The 21,513-nt window shown below is 42.1% G+C and overlaps 1 protein-coding gene and 1 long non-coding RNA gene across 14 annotated transcripts in view; one reads left to right on the top strand and one right to left on the bottom strand.

Moving 5' to 3' along the window:
• The window catches only part of Ptprt (protein tyrosine phosphatase receptor type T), a 1,059,888-nt gene that overhangs the window by 56,758 nt on the left and 981,617 nt on the right, over positions 1 to 21,513 (top strand). The gene's annotated exons all lie outside the window — the stretch shown is intronic.
• Positions 6,687 to 8,755, bottom strand: LOC134475993 (uncharacterized). Its single transcript, XR_010047370.1, has 2 exons — positions 8,331 to 8,755; positions 6,687 to 7,718 (listed from the first exon to the last, which is right to left on the bottom strand). It is a non-coding gene; the product is annotated as an uncharacterized LOC134475993 (long non-coding RNA).

The raw sequence follows: 21,513 nt of genomic DNA on the forward strand, positions 1-21,513 counted from the left end.
TTTCCTGTTTTTGTGAGATGAGATTTTTCTCATCTCAATTCAGGTGAACCTTGAACTTACTATGTAGCCCAAACTGGCCTCAACCTCATGGTGATCCTCTTTCCTCAGCCTCCTGATTGCTGGGATTACAGCAGTGTGCCAACGTCCAGCAGGAGGATTACAAATTGAAGTCCTGTTTGGTTCTTCAGCTGCAACTCAGCTCTAGGTGACTGTCATCTTTTAAAAAGAAAAGCTAGCCTGGGTGTAGTGGTGATAGACTCCCAGTTAGTCAGGAAGCTGAGGCAAAAGATTGCAATTTGCAGGCCAGCTGGGCAATTTAGTAGGACCCAGTCTGAAAGTTAAAAAAGTGACTGGGGATGTGGCTCAGTGGGAATGCCACTGGTTTGATCCCTAGCACCACACACATCAATCAATCAATCAATCATCCTACTATTGGGGCACAACAGTACTGCCAACAGGCTGGGGGTGGAGGTGTTACCCCCATTTTTCCTTGCACAGTGTTGACACCTATCCTTGCACACATCCCAGCACACCTGTGGTTGATTGTGGAGCCAGGTCCTGGAGCGCAGGGCCTGGTGAGAAGCTGTGACGGGTAGATGGGTGTTACTGTGTGGCTGAGGTTGCTCAGGATCCTGGGTGTACTTGTCAGGGGCCCAAGGTGTTAACTCAGCTATGGGGTAAAAGATGCACTTTTGGACCAGTGCACTTGCTGTGTTTCTACCTGTGTCCTAGCATGTGGCATTCTCCAGCTTTGGGAGGGAGAAAGGGGGAGACCCACCTTCATTTGCACCCAGGTGCTTGGGAAATTGTTTCTATACCAAATTACCAAGAACTTGGTTTAGGTATACTTTGGCTTGTTCCTGAGTTTTTCTCTATTTTATTGATTTTTCAGAAAGATAGTACACACCTTTTTTTCCCCCTTGAGAGTCCTTATTTCACCAAATTGTGTTACACTCTTGTTTTTGGAATCCTCTCTCCTGATGTCTTTTTTTTCTTTTAGAGGTGTATACCTCCAGAGTCGCTTGATGCTGTTCTCCTTTTTGTTTTGCAATTTATAAAAAGGCTCCTTTTTCTTGTTATCATCATTCCTTGGGATGAGATGTGACTGAGATGAAGGAGGAGTGATTCTGTTGTTCTTGAGTGTGGTGGCTGGATGGTCTCTTGAGCCCTGTGGCTCTTGTGTGGATCCATAGGTGCAGTTTGTAAACAGTTCTTGCACTGATACACAGACTTCTTTCCTTTCTTTCTGATATCCTTTAGTTATGGAAGGTAGTATAAGGGAGAAAGCAGTATATTTCAGTGTTTTTTACTTTACCTGTCTAGTTTTCTGGGATTCACCTTTTCTAGCTCAGTGAAATATAGCTCTCATGGTCCTACAAACCCTTATAGCTCAGTCTCTGAGTCACACTGAGCTTTAGGGGCACAAAATTAAAAGGATGTATAACTACTTGCTTACATCAAAGAATATTAATGGGAATCCAAATATACAGTCCACAAGTTTGTCTTTTTCTTCCAGTTCTTGCCTATATGTACAACCTTTGTACATGACCAGTTAGAAATTATGTTTTTTGCCCCAAAGTGCATTTCTCTTATCTCTAGCCTCTTTATTTTCTTCTTTTTCTCAATATTCTCATTGTTCTGTATTACACAATCTCTACCAAAGGAGTCTTTGGAGTGCTGGGGAGGTGGAGAAGAAGTGGGGCATCGCAGGCAGCTTTCGGCGGGGTGAGAAGAGGAAGGAGGCCGTTGGCCAGGAATCATACCTTAGTCACTGTTCCTAGGAGAGCAACGACAGGTCTGGAAGGGCACAGAGGCAGAGCTCAGCTAATTTCATGAACAGCGCAAATTAGAAAAGAGCGCTCCCTTGTGGCAGCTGCGGCCTCTCCCGGTGATGTGCATGGAGAGGGATCTGGGAATCAGACTTCTTGCTCTGTGGCTGGGTCTCCTTTGCAGGGAGCACCAGGAGGCACACGGTAGTGCTCTCCTGACATAGGGCATCAGATCTCTGCCTCCCTCCTCACACAGTGAACTTTAAAGCCTCTTAGAAATGCTAGAGAAGCCACCTCTGCCTTCAGTCTCCGTGTCTTTCCCCTGGGCCAGTGTCAGGGCCTAAAACTGAAACTGCTTGCAGTCACTCTCTGAAATAACTTGTGAATGGCCTGGCATTGCATAGGGATGGGTCAGAGTGGATAAAGCAAGCAGGATCTTCATGGAAGTCCTTATGGAGATCATAGCTTTGTAGAGCAAATAGCCAGTAGCGCTAACTACACACATTCACACGTGTGCACAAACACACAGATGACCTGTATACATATATGTGTATATGAACGTGCATATATAAATTTACAATTGTGGTGAAAAGGGGTTTATCTTGATATGTATGTAGTTTGAAAATCAATCATGGTCCCTGTCCTAGGCTTACAACAGGAGGAGCTGTAGTGGAAAGACAGAGAGGCCCCTGTGCCATCAAAACATGACGCCCTAGCCAGGGCTGAATTTCAGATGGTGCTCACAGAGGGGCCTGCAACCTGAGTTCTGGTTTTCTTTCAAATGTTCTGGAGGTCAATGAAGCCAAAGGCTTGGCCTCTTGTGTTGTTAAAGCCCAGATCCTTGTATCTAATGGATTAGTAAAAATGGAGAGTTTGGGGCAGCCTTAAGTTCCTTCTTGATATTAGAAGAGTCTTTTTGTGTATCTGACATTTCTCATTTGGTGCTGAATCCAGTGGGGTTCTTTCTACCTTCTGACCTCTCTGCCTGGCTCTTTAGGGTTCCCATAGTGGCTTGCCCTATGTCAGGCAGTTAGTCCACAGCCCTGACAATGTCAAGAGCAACAAACCACCTGATTTGTTGTAGGACAGTGAGTCTTCCAAAGCTTCCCATTCTGTAACCAGGGGTAGAATAGATGTGGCCCTTATCTAAGACTTAAGTGTAAGCAGTCAGCAGTTGGTTGTGTTTTTCATTTTGCTTTTTAAAATCCCTCTGCCCTTTTTATATTGTCTTTCATTGTGGCTGCCCATGAAAGTGCCCATTTGAACACCTTGATGTCAGCTGTCTTTATCTGCCTCTAGCAAGTTTACCTGATGCAGACTTACTCTGCTTCTCATTATTCACACGAAAAGTATCTTGACTTCTTCATATGTGTTACACCTGCCTTCCCACGCTGATGCTTGAAGAGGAAGCAGAGCTCCAATCAGGGCATCACCATGACTGTGTGAAGTGTGAAAGTCATACCATACCCTTCTTCCATGGTAACTGTCAGCTCAAAAGAGCTAGTATGTCTTGAGATATTCAGATCTGCAACCACGGGAAGACAATGAGAAATACCAGTCAATCAAAATCAAGTAAAGATGGAGGTCAGTTTCAGTCTGGCATGCACAGAGTGGTTTAGTGGTCATTGAAAATGGAGCAAGGCCTCAGACTCTCTCACAGACTATGGCTCCCATCATGAGCTTCTCTTTGGAATGCATAGCTGGTGGAGGATGTGTCCATGACATTTCACCTTGGGCCCCTTAGTCTCTCTCTGAGCTCAGGTAGGCCAAAAAAGCCAGATCTGCCTCAGCTGTCTTATGCTAATGACGGACTTTCTGCTGCATCTCTCCCTGGCTGTTACTTGTAATTGCAGGAACATGGCTAGGGTTTGGCCAAAGAGCAGGGAGTTATGGGCCTTCCAGACTTTTGGCTCTTATCAGTGCCAGCAGGTATATTAGATGGTGATGTGTCCTGGCTGTGGTTTCTGATTAGCCTTTTCTTTGATTGCTACTTTTCACTCATCTAAAGATTAGGAGGAACCCAAAGGAGAGAGAGAGAGAGATAGCTTACAAACTTAAGTAATTGTACCCCACAAATATTTCTCCTCTGCCTTATTCATTTTCTGTTGCAGTGAGAAGGAATGGAAATAATGATCCTAGGTTTATTTTTTGCTAATCAGATCAACGCAGCGGATGCTGGTTGGGTAGCTCTCCTGAGCAGTTCCCTTTGTGTGAGCAAGGGCTTGTTGGGTGTTTTGTATTATCACTGAGGCCAAGTCACACTCTTCCTCCTCCTACTCCATTTCTGCTCCAATGACTGGAGAGAATGGTGTCATCCTTGGAACAACAGTTTATTTTTCAACATTTAAATAATGCAATGATTCTCGAGCGTGTGCTCTGACCTTTGTAACATCTTTCCACGTTGATAGAAAGTGTTGGCATCTCTGTTGGGAAAGGGCAGCTCAAGAATACAACAGAGTTCAACAGTAGTGTTTTGATTTCTTACGTGAACTCTCCCACTGAAAACCATAAAGTTTGGGTGTCCAAAATTTTGGCTTGCCTGGGTCATACTGAGTGAATATAATTCATATAGCTTGTATACATACACAACAAAATTTTCTTTTTTCACATCATATTACAACATTTAAAAAGGAGGGCAACATAAATATAAAACTAGGGAAATATTTGACCTTGGTTTGTGAAAGTGTGTAGCAGTGTCTGGTTTGATGGAAGTACTTTCCCAATTAAATAACAAAACTTAAATGTCTGTTTAATAATAACAAATGCCTGTCTTCATTGGTACACCTACCTGTAGCTAGGTTGAAATGCTTTTACCAGTAACTGCTGTGTATTTCCTGTCCAGTTGCACAAGCATCTGAAACACCAGACACACATGGGTTTTCCATTCAAGTGTGTGGACGCAGGAGGCACTGTACTGTGTCCCTCCCCTATTTGGTGTTCCATGGTCGCCTTGGAGCACTGTGCCATTCAATCATGAAACAGGCTCTAAAACTCACATAATAACGTTACGATCTTGTGGGGCCATATTTCTGGCTGCCCAGGGCCATATGGAGCCCATGGGCCACAGGCTGGACCAACCTGCTATAGAGAGATCAGTGAATTGGATCCCAGTGGGCAAACCCTCTTTATAATCAGCTTTCCTTTCCTTTAGACCTGGTCAGATCCTACCAGTTTCTCAACTACTGTACTTTCTTTGCCTTTCAAGGGATACATACACAGCGATGAGGTACACAATTCTCAGCTATTTAATTCCATTTTCGACAGACCACCCAGATGCCTTTTACTTTTAAAATCAATTACCTTATCCAGAATGCCTCCTAACCTATTTCATTAAACTACCATCTTTCTATGGCTTCTCCTTTCAACAACATAATTTGCCTTTAATAATTAATATAAAAGAATTCAAAATGTAATCACTGAGCTCACTTAAAAGCTCTTTAATCAGTTTCTGGAATCTGTGGGTTTATAACAGAGGTGTCCCCCAGGCATCCCTTCTTACCACGCTTTGTGCTAATGGAAGCTAAGTTTATAATGTACCCCTTGTCGCTGGTCAGTCCTAGGAAGATAAAGAACTGATTCCCAGTGAACCAGGAGACCCACAATTGCTTTATGGTCCTTTCATGGTTAATATAACGCTGATGCTGATCACATAGAAATGAAAATGGACGTTTTACTGAAGCCAAGTCTCGGTTTCAGCATGGCGGATGCCACAGGCGCTGGCAGCCAGGCTGGCTGCAGCCAATCTGGCTCTGTCCATCTCAGCCTTTGTTTCTGAGTTGGAGAGTCCCAGACCTGGAGGGGGTTATCAATGGGATTTCTGTTCTGCAGTGAGTGAGAAATCAGGTCAGAGTTGCTGGCATAAGCTTATCCGTTCACCTGCTCACTCCGCAGGGGTGGACAGAGGGTGGGATTTGGCTCCAGGTAGGGCTCAGTCTGAGTTCACATCACAAACGTAACATAGTTGCTGATCTTGAGCAAGTGACTTCTCTTTGAGCTTTAATTTCCTTCTTTATAAAATTAGGATAACACTTTCCCTATACATCTGTTTCTTCTTTATAACATTAATAGTCTACTGATGTTCTGTGTTAGCTCATGAATTTCAAATATTTATTTCTAAAATCAGTGGTTGGCCTGCCCAATTCAATTTGTTTATGTTGCTCATTGCTTATTATTCACTTGCTTCTTGTTCTCACCCTCAAGGAGGACAGGTGTCTCAGCTTCCCACAGTGCTTTAGAATGCTGTAGAGTGGCAGCCAGCATGTGGTAGGGGCACAGGAGCTATTTGGAAGGTGGGTGAATACATAAATGATCGTCTGTCTTACCTGCAGGTGGTGCGGCATCTCTTTGAGTTGAGATGTGTAGGTTTTCCCTCCCGGTGACTTATCTTCAGAAATGTGCTTTCTGTGCATCAGCCTGACTGATGGGTGAACTGGGGTGCAAGTGTACCACCAGGGAAAGCCAGCCTGGGAGTCATCTCTGGCCTCTGTTACTCCTCAGAAGAGACAAAGCCTGTGCGGAGATGTTGCCAGATTGTTGCGCGTGCAGAATCTAATTTATGGCTGACCAGAGTCTCCTGAGAAGAACGTGCATTTATATCATTACTAAACAGTAATTGATTACAAAGCTTGGTTGTGAAATTTACAATTATTGAATTACTCTGTTAGCTCATAAATTTCAAATCTTTATTTCTAAAAGTCAATTGATATTCATCCCAATAAATATTTAATTTAGATGTAATAATGATGTTAGAGCAAAATTAAATTCTCATTTGGAAAATAAAGAATGACCTGGATGGAACTAGGAGCGGTGACTTGGCAGGGATGAGCTGAGAAATTGTCCCTTGTTGCTTACTGGAAGAGACTCCTCGTATGTTGTCGATGTCGCTCCCGGCCGGCAGGAAAGACACACGACAAGGTCTGGCGGTGGTCAGGCTTTTCTTTATTCTCTCCTTATACAGTCTGCCCCGAAGCCTCTACCGGTCCGCTCTCCGCGGCTCCTTCCGTGCTTCAGTCTGCCCCGAAGCCTCTACCGGTCCGCTCCCCGCGGCTCCTTTTGTGCTTCAGTCTCCCCCGAAGCCTCTACCGGTCCGCTCCCCGCGGCTCCTTCCGTGCTTCAGTCTCTCTCGGGGGTGGAGGCACTGGCTATATATAGGATTAATAGCTAGGCAGACTACCCTGTGAGGCGGGAACTTAGTGGGGTGATAAGAAACAGGTGCCACACAGGCGGGCTCGATGAGAGGGGTAATCTAGCTCAGGCTTTTGTACTTTCCCACAGGCCTCGCAATCACCGCGTCTGATGACTTGACAGTGCCACGGCTCCCAACATCTCCCCCTATTTTATTTTAAATGATGGCTACGCGCATCGCAGCCCGTCCTGGATAGAGTGCAGAGGCCTATGCCCCGAACTGAGGCCCACCGTAGGCCCTTAGCGTAGACCCTGGTCGGCCGTCCCAGGGTCCACCAAGGCCCTGAGGCCCTCGTCCTTTTTTCTAGGGCCAGGAATGAACCGGACGGAACCTGGTTGCACATAGGCATGCACTCATTTCTCTCCACGAATCCCCTCGGAGAGAAATTTATCTAACAATCCAGCGGCTTTCGAGCGGAACGGGGTAGGGCCTGGCTTAGGTTGAGTCGTGCTGGGGAGGCACGCTCTTACCCGTCATTGACTCACCCACCCTGCTACATGTTGTTGTCTAGGGAGGAGAATGTGGGAAGCCTGTCACTTTTAAACGCAGTCGTAGGCCATGCGAGCGAGCCATGCGTATACAAGGGTAGCACATAGGGGAGCAAGCCGTTCCAGGCCCCCAAAAAGGGATTGTCCTGCAGTTCTTTTAGGGCTCATCTTGTTGTTGGGTCTGCGGTTGGCCTCTGGTGGAACAGGCCTGATCTTCAGTCGAGGGACTTGTCGCGTCAACCTCTCTGGGACCCACATTGGTTCTCGTCCCGATTCCTGCGGAAAGACACAAACCGCGCCTCAGCTTCCTCTTTTGTATCTCTGCCCTCCTTGACGGACCCTTCTCGGGAGCTTCCTCACTGTGCCTGTTCAAACACCTCGAGTACTTCTACAAGTTCTTAAGAGCTCCCCCCGTAACTACCCTCACTCTTTTAGGCACGCGTGTATCATTTCCCACAATGGACGAGCAGAGACTGAAGCTCTACCCTCCCGTTCTGCTAGGGAAAGGTCTCTGCCCAACTTTTCCCAGGAGGGCAGGTTTACATGCCCTGTAGGCAGAAACCAGGGAGCAAAGCTGTCAATCTCTGCAAGGAAATTTTCTAAAGTCTTACGCCCCACCTTGAGGTCCTTGGACTTTAGGAGTCTCCGAAGGACCAACACCAAGGCTGTGTATCTTTACTTGGCATGTTTCCCATTTTTAATATATCTTCTGTTATTTTTACTTCTATGTTTATGTTTTACACTCTTTTATTACCTTAAGTTCTGGTGTTATGTTTCATACTCACCGCGTGAGGCCCAAGAAACCCGCCACTTACGCGTGAGGTTGAGAGGAGTCTACAAACCCTGTAGGTGCGCGCCACCCAGGGCCCAGGCTTATCCTCTACTCACCTGTCCTGCAGCTGCAGCACTGTGTAGGAGAATGCAGTCCACCGCCGCGTCTCGGGGTTGATCAATCCCCGTGCGGGCCACCAAATGTCGATGTCGCTCCCGGCCGGCAGGAAAGACACACGACAAGGTCTGGCGGTGGTCAGGCTTTTCTTTATTCTCTCCTTATACAGTCTGCCCCGAAGCCTCTACCGGTCCGCTCCCCGCGGCTCCTTCCGTGCTTCAGTCTCTCTCGGGGGTGGAGGCACTGGCTATATATAGGATTAATAGCTAGGCAGACTACCCTGTGAGGCGGGAACTTAGTGGGGTGATAAGAAACAGGTGCCACACAGGCGGGCTCGATGAGAGGGGTAATCTAGCTCAGGCTTTTGTACTTTCCCACAGGCCTCGCAATCACCGCGTCTGATGACTTGACAGTGCCACGGCTCCCAACAGTATGTGAATTTCTCCTGCTTCATTTTGTCTTTAAAAGTTCCGTTAGTGGGAAATGAAAGTCCTTCTCTAGGTTTTAGAGGATTTTACATTTTATAAGGTATATTTGAAATGGATAATATTTATGGCTCACAAAAGCCTTATGAAACAACGTCAACACTTTTTCTTCCCATTGTATAGATGGGGAAACTGAGGCTCAGAGCTCTGAAGTGACTTGCTATAGGATGTATTATAAGAATGTGAGGCTAAACCCCATCCAATGGCCCTTTAGCAGAGCCGTAGTGCCTGCCCACATTGGTGCCCACTAGTTAAGAGTGAATGTAGCTGCATAAACAAAAAGTCTCAGAATAATAGTGATTTGAGTAAGATGCAAGTGGATCAATCCTTCCTATAAAAGTTGTCACAAAGGAGGCAAGCCACCTGGTCTTTGGTGCTACAGAGTTGGAAAGATCCAGCTTGTGTGGGTTTACCCTTCTGTCCTCACGGGGATTTTGGCTCTGTACCTCATGGTCTGAGGCAGGTGCTCAAGTTTCAGCCATTGCATGTGCCGTGAAAAGAGGAGGAAATCATAGAGAAAGACATAGTCCTCCCTTTTAAAAAGGGAAAGTTTTACCTCTGTGTCTTGTTGCTCAGAGGTTAATCATTTGAATATATAAAATGTAAGAGCAGATGGAAATTAGTCTTTTGTTTGGCTAACATGGTGTCTGGTAAAAACTGGGGTTCTGTCACCCATAAGAGGGAAGAAACATAGATTTGGGGCAACAAACTACAGTTTCTGCCCCAGCATGCCCTCCAAGAGACCTAGTGTAGAAGGTTTTAGAAGCAAGGCCGTGGCAGGTCTGCTTGGATACAGTGAGTGCTGGACTCTGTCCAGCTGCAAGCATCATCCTGGGTTTGCAGCCCCTGAATGAACGTTGACTAACAGCAACACAGAGTCTTGGAAACAGTTTTACAGTCCTTATCCCCTTGTGTTGATTTATCTGTATTTTGATTAAAAGCAGGTGGGGGAATCGGTTTGCTCCCTTCACAGTTGAGTGGACAGAGCTTTCGTAGAACAGAGTAATTCATTACCTTTCTCTGGGCCCCCCACAGGAGAGTCATAAGGTTCACCCACGTTAGTCCAAAGCCACCCAAGAGGCACGGCCTTCTATGCCAGTGAGGTCGGCCAAGTGGAGTAGGGATCAATCAGTGATTGTTCATGTCTGCCAGGCACTGGATCAAGGATGTTGGACACAGAGACAAGTAAACTATGACTGTCCCCTCTCCAACAGTGGTTCTCCAAGTGTGATCCCTGATTTAGAATCAGCATCACCTGGAAGTTTTTAGAAATGCAAATTCTCAGGCCCGTCCAGCACACCGAATCAGGAATCCTGCTGGCTGATCCAGCAGGATTTTAACAAACTCTCTCCAGGATTCTAAAGCAGGCTGAAGTCTGGAAACAATAAGAATCTTTATGGTCACAGAGAGTGCCATGGTGACAGTGCACAGGTTTTTGAGACCCCAGACTGTTTGCTTTCTGCTTCAGCCCGTTAGTAACTGTGTTAGGCAGGTTACTCAACCTCTCTGAACTCAGTGTTCTCACGGACTTCTTGTAAGGTTGGTGTAAAATGACAAAGTAGTTGGCATAAAGTAAGGGCTTATAAAGAGAACTTTATTATTTTTCTAAGCTTTTCTATGGATTGCATTATTGTGAATTGAGAATTCGAGGAAGTTCATTTTCAAGTATCAGCATAAAAACTGAGATTCTAAGACAAATTTAAGTGACTTTTTCTCAAAACATCTTAAATTTTTAAAGTTTTCCTGCCAGTCCTTCCTGCCTTGCTGTAGATAATAAATCAAGAACAATCTTTAAAAAGGAAAGCATTGTGTTAAGAGGCATTTTACCAGAGAGAATGTTCTGATGGGCACCAGGCATATGCAAATATGCTGAATTTCATTAGTCACCAGAAAATTCAAACAAAAGCTGCAATGGTTTCACTGTGATTTCACCAGATTCATTAAATGGTAAAGACACACTGTCAAGTGTTGGTGAAGGTGTGGAACATCCAAAACTCTCCTATACGGCTACTGGAAATATAAATTTGGCCAACTTAATAAGTTACAAGCATGCATAGTTTATAAGGCACTGTCTCATTCTTCGATATATAGCTAATAAGAATGGGTAAGCCTGACTCACTCATAGGCTATGTACGTGGTGTTTTTAGAAAGATTATTTTTATGAACCACAGATTAGAAACAGCAACTTGAAAGCTCATAGGAAAATGGGTAAATTGTGATTATATTTCAACAAAGGACTATTATTCAGAAAAGAAAATGGACTGCTTTGAACAAAAAAATGGGTGATTCTCAGTCACTTTTGGATGACAGAAGCTAGATACAGGTAATAGACTAGTGTATGATCTCATTACAAAATATTTCAAAAATAGGCTGCCCCAAAATAGTCTGTAGTAATAGAAGTCAAGGCACTGGTTCCTTTGGGGAAGGGAGGCTGCTGAACAGAGAGAGTCAGAGGGGCTTCTGGGCTGTTTGGCAGCTATCACAGTACATTTTTGAAACTTTATGAAGCAGTCTACCATTTATAACCTTTTCTGTATGTGTGTTGACATATATCAATACAAAATTTCAACATAAAAATTTACTTAAAGTATCTCTGCAATTGTATGCAAAATGTTTATGGAAAGACTAAAAACATGATCGAAGGGGGCACAATGGTACTGGCAGAAGCAAGAAAGATATATCAACCTTTAACCCTCACTGCTGAACAGCTGAATAAAGTGAGCACACACTCACACCCCCTCCTACACACATACACACACGGAGCAACATGCACACATACTGCCTTCCTCCGGTACACAAGTGGATAAATATTTATTAAAATCTGGATCTGGAAATTATAGGGAAAGAGAACATTGCAGCATCTTCACTGATAGCAATGGCAGGAATACCCTTTAGGTACTTAAGGGAGTTTGTGATTTTCATTATTTCTCATCAGATCCGTGTAATTCTGCAGTGGCTGTTACTAGTCCTAGTTTAAGAATGAATTTAAGAAACAGCAAGACTGAGATTCATGGCCTGGGTCACTAGTTCCCTATGTGGACTTGCTGGGGAATCAGTTTGGTTCTCTGATTACTTGATTTCCTGATATCACTGTTTATTACATGGTGTCACTTTCTGAATACTTGGAAGAAGCTACTTATTTTTTACCTCCTAGGTCTTATGAAAACCGCATTGGATTCATTAGACACTTTGCAAATGGTACAGAGATGCTGTGCATAAAGCAGTGCTAAGTCTTTTCTGTGTGGGAATAACTGTAGGAAGGATGAATGTTAAAACAAGAAGGTTCTTCCCAACCTCTCTTAACAGGGTTTGGCATTTATGGATGTCTGTGGTCTTAGGGCCTGATTTGAAACATTGAAAGAACCATGGCTTCAGCCTTGTAGACCTGAGATAGCAGAGGGACTGCGGTGAACCTTTGCCCAGAGTGAGTCCCAGGAACCTTGAATCCCGAAGATGAAACGGCTGCTTTTAAAATTGTCACTTAGGAACAGCTTATCTATGAGAAAAGAATAAATAAAATAGAACAATACACAAGAGAATAGAAAGTCATTAAGGACAAATCATTTTTAAAGACATCGATCTGATTGCAAAAGTCAAATATGTATACTGAATAAAATTGGCCAAAACCAAAATGACTTACTGTCTCTAGACAAGGGAGAACCACATGATCATAAACAATCACAGTGCTTTCTTCTTGAGCCTTTTATGTGAATAACATAATGTTCAAATGATGATCAGGCTTTCATCACCGTGTTGCTTTCAGCATTTTAAAAAAGTGACATTATTGTGAATATTTTCCAATATCATTATGTATTCTTATGAACATTATTTTCAATAGCTACATCCTAATTTGTCCAACCTTCCATTACTATTGGACATTTAGATTGCCTGCAATATTTTACTATTTTAAAAGGGCTTTAATGAACCTTTTAGTGGTAAATTTGAATTTATCACTGATGATTTTCTTGGAATAAAAGTGGCATTTCCTGATGTTTTATGAATGAGAAGGAGCATTTCATTCTTTATAATCCTTTTAGGCTCAAGGTACATAATGGCATCTATTATAAGGTTGGAAAATTCCTGAAGCAGAATTCACAGACCTTATTTGGAACTATGGATTAACTGTGCAATCTTGGATGAATCAAGTTTAGAGAGTGTCAGTATCTTCATTTATAAAATAGGAGTTTAATTTTCCATTTTGTAGACCTATAAGGAGGAAGAAAAGAGGAACTAAGTGTTCAGAAGGCATTGCTTAAATCTGACAAAGAATGACCAAATATTTATGCACACACATACATACATTTATGTGTATATTATATACATAATATTATATATATATTGGAGGTATACTGGTACTTTGGTTTGTGAACTTAATTTTTCATTATGACTTTGGGTTTTGGGGAACATGCATTTGTGTTTGTGTGGAGAAGGTTGGCACAGTTGTATATGTCACCTGATGTGAAGTTTGGGAACAGAAGAAATATTTTGCTGCTTTTGTTTGCATACTGAATTGTTTGCAAACATAAGCATTCATGAACCAAGCTATCACTGTATTGACCAACGTAGAATTTTAACCAAATACATATTTTATATGTTTTCATTATTTTAGATCAAAGATCAACAAAATATGACTCATGGGCTGAATCTGTCTCATATCCTGTTTTTTTGTGAATAAAATTTTACTGGAGCAAACTTTGCTGGTTCATCTACCCAGAGCCTGTAGCTGTTTTTCTGTTGTAGCAGCTAGCTGAATATATTTATTTTACAGGCCTTTACAGAAGTTTGCTGACTCCTGCTTCATCTCAATCCAAAATATTTATTTCTGAGCTCATCAGATAGAAGTGCATTGTCCTAAGCCCATTTTGAGTGTGTGTGTGTGTGTGTGTGTGTGTGTGTGTGTGTGATGACAGACTCAATCTGTGCGGGGGCTGAGTGGGCTGTGTTGAATGTAGATGTTACACAGTTACAAAAGGAACAAAAAAGTTTTCGTCTTATGCTTTGATTTGCAATCCAGTCTTTTTAGATCTCCCTGGGAAAAATCTGAGGTTGACTTTAAATGAGACTGGAATTTTGTTTATCCACATTATTTTTGTTTTAAAACAGAACCTGACATTGTCCAATTTGAAGCGTCACTGGAAATATTTTGGAAGTATTTGTCATAATAGTGCAAGACTGGCTCTTGCTACTAAGTGAACCTATATTTATGATTGTTTCTTGGATTTACCTTACACTTGTGTGACAAGTTTTATTACCCGTCTCTGGCTTAGGGGTGGGGATAGAGATTAAGGATGAGGATGAAGATGCCTCTTTGGCTCTTCCACCCAGACAGTCCCCTACTTGCTACCTGCATTTCTTTAGACAGTGTCACACTGCTTCCAGAATACTTCAGAATTTTGCTTTGAAAAGGAAATGTGTTTGGAGCAGAGCTTCAGAGATTGTATTTTCTGTCTTGATTTGATTGTGTTAGGGAGCAGCAGATGGGTGGACTTTGGTGTTAGATAAGCCTCAGTGTTTGTGCATCACTGATACTTTCCAGTTATGTGACCTTAGGATGATTAATAACCATCACTGCCAGGGACATTGCTGACTGCTGTAACTGAATAATGCAGGTACTCACACCTCATAGTGGGAATTTGGGGTAATAGTCTGTAAATATAACTAGACTCTAAAACTGTATAAAAGCAGCTTTGGATGCAAGGGCTCTCATGTTAGACTGTTTCCAGTTCTTTACCCTTGGTCTGTCCATATGACTTTGTACTTCTCCTCAGGAGAAGTAAATGGGCATTATTCATGGGATTTGCTTATACTAATAAAATATAAGTGGAAGTGTCCGTGGCCAAGTCTAAGAAGCATGTGTTTCTGCTTGCTGTTTTTGTGTTTTGGTGATTGGCAGGACAAGCCCATGAATTGATCCAAGGAGGCTGAGAATCAGGTGGAATAAATCTGGACTCAGTTTGAAGCCCAAACTAAACCCAGCTGACCATGCCTAGATCAGCTGGCCTCTCAGACAACCTACAGATAAGTAAGCACAGAGCATTACTTTTTCTCTTAGGTCACTGTTTTTATGGCAAGATATGTTGTATACAAGCATCACAGAGTTCATAATTGATGGATATTCAACAGTGGTATGTTCTAGGTTTATGGTACCTGTTACAAATACAGGAAAAACCAAAAACATATTCCTACCATTAGTCACACAGGCTACACTGGAAAAAGAAAAAGACAGCTACAGAAAGATGGAAAACCAGTTGTGATAGTAACAAGCCCAATAGATTATGGGCACATAGAGAGGCAGCCGGCCTTGGGGTCCTTCAGGTGACATTTCCTAGAACTGAAAATGTGTAAACGAATTTTTCAAACATGGGTAGGTATTAGCTGAGTCAGAAAGGCAGGTGGGAAGAACATGGATAGTATTTATTTTCACACAGGTAATATCTGGTAAATAACTGTTTCCTTTGTTGCTTACTGTCTTATGTCCTTAGTTTTATGGTGTTGATATTTATTGTGTTTATTGAACACTGCCTGAAACAAGTCCCTTGAGGGTTTTGCTTGTTGGACCTCTTTAATCCCTCCTCCACCTGTTGTCTTCTGGTTCTTAATTTCCATTTAGTGCGTGGTGGCCTCCATTCTAGTGGGGTATCTGAGAGTCAGTAGTTCTGTGTGCACCCTGAAACTCAATTCCTCTGGGCCAATCCTGTGGCTACCTTGCTTCGATTGTGACCTTAAAGCTGCCAAATGTTATGTAGAAAAGTGATTTTATGGTACTTCATTTGATCAGCTCAGCAGATTCCTATGAAACCAAAGCTGAGAGTCTGTCCCCTGCACACATCAATTCGATTCACTGTTTGGATCTTATTACACAAAGGTAAGGCTTTCAATCAGGACCTAGATAGAGTTGGTTCCTAGAGTTGGGAAATGGAGATTGAAAGTGGCTTGCATGGCTTCTTTAATGGCAAGGCTGTGATGATCATAGCTGCTGTTTGCTGGGTTTGTGGCACAGTCCTGTGTGATCTTCAGATGATTTTCTCAGACTGCTGTTTTTCAATGAGAAAAGCAAGGCTCAGTGATTGCTACTCACCGTGGGCTTTGCAACGTTTTGCAATAGAACTATGGCTGGGCCTGCTTAGACCCAAAGGCTGTTCTGTTTGAAAGTCACTCTTGGCTTAAACTGGAAATTGAATTGACATTTTGATCTGGGCAGTCTTTCGGTGTGAGGATTGTCTTGTGCTTTGCAGGATATATAACAGCATTTATGGACTCTACGCAATAATTTTCAGTAATATAGTCCTTTTCCCAGTTGTAACAACCAAATATGTGACAAGAATCCTCTTAAGAGACAAAAATCATTCATGGGTGAGAACCATGCTGTTTGATGTCATTGATGGGGCAACGGAAGAAGATAATGGATTCTGATAGGGAAACAGGCTGAAAAACCCCAAGATCACAGGGCAAGATGAGCTTTTGGATTTAAATGCCCATGAGTTTTCTGACCTTGATGAACTGGGTGGACACCCAGGCCTGTGGAGAGACCTTGGCCACTGATGAAGATCTGAACCAGGCTTTGTCCATCTGCTTGGGCAGTTTCAGCTCCTGCTGAAGGGCAGGAATGTTGGACTTGGGCATCTCCTCCCAAGAAGAAAGAAGGTGTGTCCTGTTTAGGGCACTGGATACTCGGGATGGGTAACCAGTGAAGGAGTATAGGGAGGAATGATCTAGAGTGGAGAGATCTCCACTATGAACGTTTTTCTCATATCTATATGTGCAGTGAGATGCTGCTTATAATCCACTGAGCAGATGCCTAGCACATGGATAATCTTAATAAATGTTAGCTATTATTACCATTATTATTAATACTATTTATAACTACAACTCTTTTTTTTTTGTAAAATAAGTAAATAACTAGTTTTGGGAATATATTCCCCCAGGCTTCTGGCTCACTAATATTCAGCTGACTTATTTAGATTTAATTCTTTCAAGGTCCTGTGTTTAATTTTTAAAAAACCTAGTGAATTATTAGCATTTTAATGACTAATGACATTTAATAAATAATAACACCAGTGAGGGCTCAAAAATGTATGCCATGTAATTTAATGCCATACCTACATTTTTCTCAAAAAGAAACAGAGAAAAACACCTACAGAAAAAAGTTCCACACTGTGACCAGTATCTGTGTTTTGAGCTTCTAGCTTTTAAAAAAATGTTGCTATTAGTGGCACAATGGCCATATCATGTCCCCAACTCTGTGGATCTTATAGGGGAAAGTGCTCAGCTAGTATTAATTTTATTTCAAAATCCGAGCACGTGTATTCTGTGTTGTGTTATTCTGAGGAATTTAGAGAGACGGTAATTCATTTAATCCTCATAATTGTCCTGAAGCCAGGTCCTATTACCATTCTCATGTTTTAGATGAGGAAATGGAGAAAATTGGCTTTCCAAAGACACACAGCTAGTAAGTGCACAGGCAGGATTCAAACCCAGGTAGACTGTCTTCACTGTTACAGATCATCATACACGTGGCATCCTCAGTGTGTCAAGGGGGAGAGATGAGGATTGTCTAGGAAATGACTTCCTTTTCCTCCCTAGATATTAGGGGATAGAAATGACACTAACTACAACAGAGGTTTGTCTTACATTCACTCCACAGGAGGAGAGAGAGCGGCACACTTACAATAAACCAATCCCTTACATTATACAGGGAAGAATAAAAATGCCTCTGCACAATATGTTTCACTTTCTGTGAGGTCTATGTATATATGTGTGTATTTATTGAATCCGCATTTTGAAATATATAGGCTTTGACATTAATTTGTACATATAAGCTTCTGATGTCTGCAAAATGCATATCAAATAGCGCTTGGAAAATATGATGGGACCTTTTTACATTTTACCATAGTGGTTTTAGTAACAGTTCTATACATAAATGAAATGTAATTTAATATGTGTTGTTTCTTAAAAAAGAGCTTCAGAAATGCTCTTTTTGTTGTATCAGTTATGAAAAAGACACTCCTATTGGTGTTGGAACATCCCTCCTTCTCTGTCAAATCCAACTGCAGTCAGAACCCCAGGCCTTTGGTCTTTTTATTGAAGCTTTAAGCCCACCCTTGCTTCCTGCTCGGGTCTCCCCTGGTTTGGGAATGCAGCACAGCAGTACTCCTCCGATTTCCCCAAAACCTCAGGTTTTGCAGGATTTTTCAAAGACAGAAGGGACACTGTCCCAGTCATATAGCTGATCCAGGATCTTGTTTCTGAGTTTTTTGATGACAAAAAGTTCTACACCTTGTCATCCAGAGAATAGAGTATCTTGTAAAAATGTTATCAAGTTAAAAACCAAACAGGATCCAATGTGAGCTCTTCTATAAATAACTTATGAAAAGTGAAAAGATGTTTCTGTTAGCAAATTTAAAATAATCGTTAGAATCCTTCAACAGATTGCTGCTAATTAGATTGAGAATTAAACAGCTTTGTATGAGTGTAGAGTTAATTAATAGCTCATTACTTTTTTAATAAGCCAAATTCATTTGGAAATAGAAGAGAGACAGCAAAGTTCATCATGGGTAAGATGTTAGATTGGGATTATTTCTCCTTCCTTTGATGAGGGAAGGAGTTTAATTAAAGCAGGAGACACATTTGTATCATGAACGAGTTGCTTGAAACCCCCAACTTCCGGGGCTGGAGAAAGGAGCAACTCTCTTTATTTTAAACTCCTCTTTGGACCATATGGAGTTAACCAAAGTTCTGCTTCCGTTTCCCTGTGCAGCTTTTGGCTTTCAGTTCATTGATGAAGTAAACTTTCTGGAGGTGGGCAGGGTCATTCTAAGTAGTGGCACGTCATCTCACTCTGTATCAACTTTATTTTCATGCTTTTGCTTCCAAATGCCCTAGGGTGCTACCCTGAAGGCAGCCTTCCATTTTCTGGATTTCTTTCCTCTGTTTTCACCTCCATTCTTTCCTCATGGGCTCACATTTTATTATTTTTTTCACCCCATGTTTTTTTTCCCCATGTAGTCTGAAATTTTATTACTTCTTTATCGAATTTCCTGACTTTAGATGAGCTTTATATATGTAACAGCATGGAAGGAGCAAAATGAACAACTTTGGGATCTTGAAGGACTGACTTCCACCGTACAATCTCCCGTCAGTTGTTGGCACCCTTTGGAGTTGGGTAGATCCATTAATTTGTCTTTTAGGGTGAGTATGTGCTCAAGGAAGTAGAGTTTTTATATATTTCTATCATTTTGCTATTTACCCAAATAAAATCATTCCTTGTTACATTTGAAAGAATTCGTAGATGTCATCTGATTTTATGCTATTAGAACGCACTGATCCACTGCTAACACTCCCTTCAAATTGTGACTTTAGTTTCTATTAAATCAATGGTGTAATTTGGATAAATTTGTGGTATCTTTATATACTTATGTGACATGTTCTGTCCAAGTAGACTGGAGACTTCTAATCCAGAGTTGGAGAGAGATCAGAAGACAGTGTGTTTTCTAGGGACGTGTTAAATGTCTTTACTACTAAGGAGATGATATTCCCTTAACACTGAACCATGATATGCAAAAGAATTTGTATTTTTAAAACATAACCTGTAGTTGACTCTTCTAAGAATGAAAGTGTGATAACTAGTGGCTCATTTCAGTAGCTATTTGCCCATTCCAGGAATAATTAGCATGACCTATTTCTCAAACAGTAATTAATTCTCAGAGAAATCCGTTTGTCTTAGTTATTTTTCTCATTGCTGAGACAAAATATCTGACACCCACATGTTAAGGGAGGAAAGGTTTATTTAGTTCAGTTTATGGAAGTTTTGGTCATAACTGGCTGGCTCCACGCCAGAGCAGCAGGGCAGACGGGTATCACAGAGAAGAAGCAGTGTATGGAAGACAGAAAGAAGCAAAGCCAGCAGGGGGAACAAGACAAGCTTCTTTCTGTTTCTTATATTGTAACCAGGATTAGGTGGTACCAAACTAATCAATGGATTGGTTTAGCAATCACCTGCCCTTAATCCCAGCACTCTTTAATTCTAGCATTATACTGTGAATCAACCACATACTCTAGATTCAGCCATCTCTGAAAAAGGTCCATAAATGATTGCATGAGGCATTGGGGACCCATCTAGACACAAGCCGTAACACTAAATAAAAATTTCTTTTGATATCTGTTGTTCTCTTCTCTTTCCAAATAAGGACCTGGGCTCTCTGGCTTTTTGCTTTTAAGGTCTCACTTCTCACCAGGTTATTACCTTTCTTCTTCAACCAGTTCTGTTCTTTAAAACAGAATCCAGAACCCTGCTTTCTAACCAAGAACAGAAGCAAGTGGACATACGGCTTTCAGTGTGGAGCCCATCTTGGGGAGGAGTGTGAAGAGAGACACTGGTCCCTATGGCTGTGTGTGGACCTCTGCACCAAGTCTAGATGAACTCCTGCTGATGTCTGGTGCCTGCCTGTCCTTGAACTTCTTGTCTGTTCCCTACTCTGGACTACTCACACCATACATTCTGTGATGCTGTTCCCAAATACTGAGACATAATAGGTACTTGATAAAAAATTTGATGGATTCATTTTTGTTGGGTATTTATGTGCGTTGGGGTTATCTGAATTTCTCCCCTACTCCTTCACATTGGATCTGTTATGAGTAGTGTTGCCTGGTGGGTGAGGTAGAGTTTGAGTCCCTGGGGTAGGCACAAAGATGGAGTCAGAAAGGATGTAGTGTTTTGTGCAAATGCACCTGTCTTTTGGCTCACTCAATTTGTCTCCTTCTCACTGCTCCCAGCCCCACCGAATCCTGTCCTCTCCTCTCAGGATGCCTTCACTGGATACCTACCAATGCTGATTTCCTGGGAGAAGCTAGTATGGTCTTTAATGAAGGTTTTCTTGAAATACCTCTGTATTCAGAAAGGAATACACATTTTAAATGTGTAGCTTGAATTTTCACAAACTGAAGTCAGCACAGAAGAAAAAATAGGATATTATTGGTACCCTAGAGGTTACCTTCTGTCCCTTCTCTAGTACTATTCACTGTGGGTGATTTTTAAAATCATCAACCACATTTCATCACTTTCCTACTTTTTCTCTCATTTTATCCCATCATTCCTGGGATAAAAGCTGAACTTTTTGTTCTCCCAGGTTGAATTCTTGCTTTCATTATTGATGCGTCCAACACTTCTTTTCTTCTTCCTTCTATATTTTCCAGATTCATTGGTCCACTGAAATTCCTACAACAAGAAATTTCAACTTTTCTTTCAGTCCTAGGATCTTTGTATCGTTGGGACCCGCTGCCTGAAGTTCTGTTTCTCTACACCCCTTCCTTATTTCACCTCAGTGTCATCTCTACAGTGAGGTCTTCCTAGCTCACTTAACCTAAGCATGGTCTTTCTCATATGGTTTTTCCTGAGTTATATCCCTGTTTTTTCCTTTATATTGACTTCTCATGATCTACCATGTTTTAGTGTTTTTTTTTTTTTTTGGCCTGTTGCTCACTTTTTCTACTTAAATATCCACACAAGTGAAGGCAGGGCCCACTTCTGACTTGCAGTAGGAGCAAAATAAACATGGAACAGAAAAAGGGCCAAAAAAATATAGAGACTATGACTATCAGATTTTGAGGGGCAAAAGACAGGAAGGAAAGTCATGTCCCAGAGTTGAAATGAGGCTGGGGGGGGGTCTAATCCTGATGCTGTAATTTTTGAGCATTAGAT

Source organism: Cavia porcellus, unplaced genomic scaffold, assembly GCF_034190915.1.
Source record: "Cavia porcellus strain 051 isolate PalLab524CR breed Dunkin Hartley unplaced genomic scaffold, mCavPor4.1 scaffold_5, whole genome shotgun sequence".
In the NCBI taxonomy this organism is placed as follows: domain Eukaryota; kingdom Metazoa; phylum Chordata; class Mammalia; order Rodentia; family Caviidae; genus Cavia; species Cavia porcellus.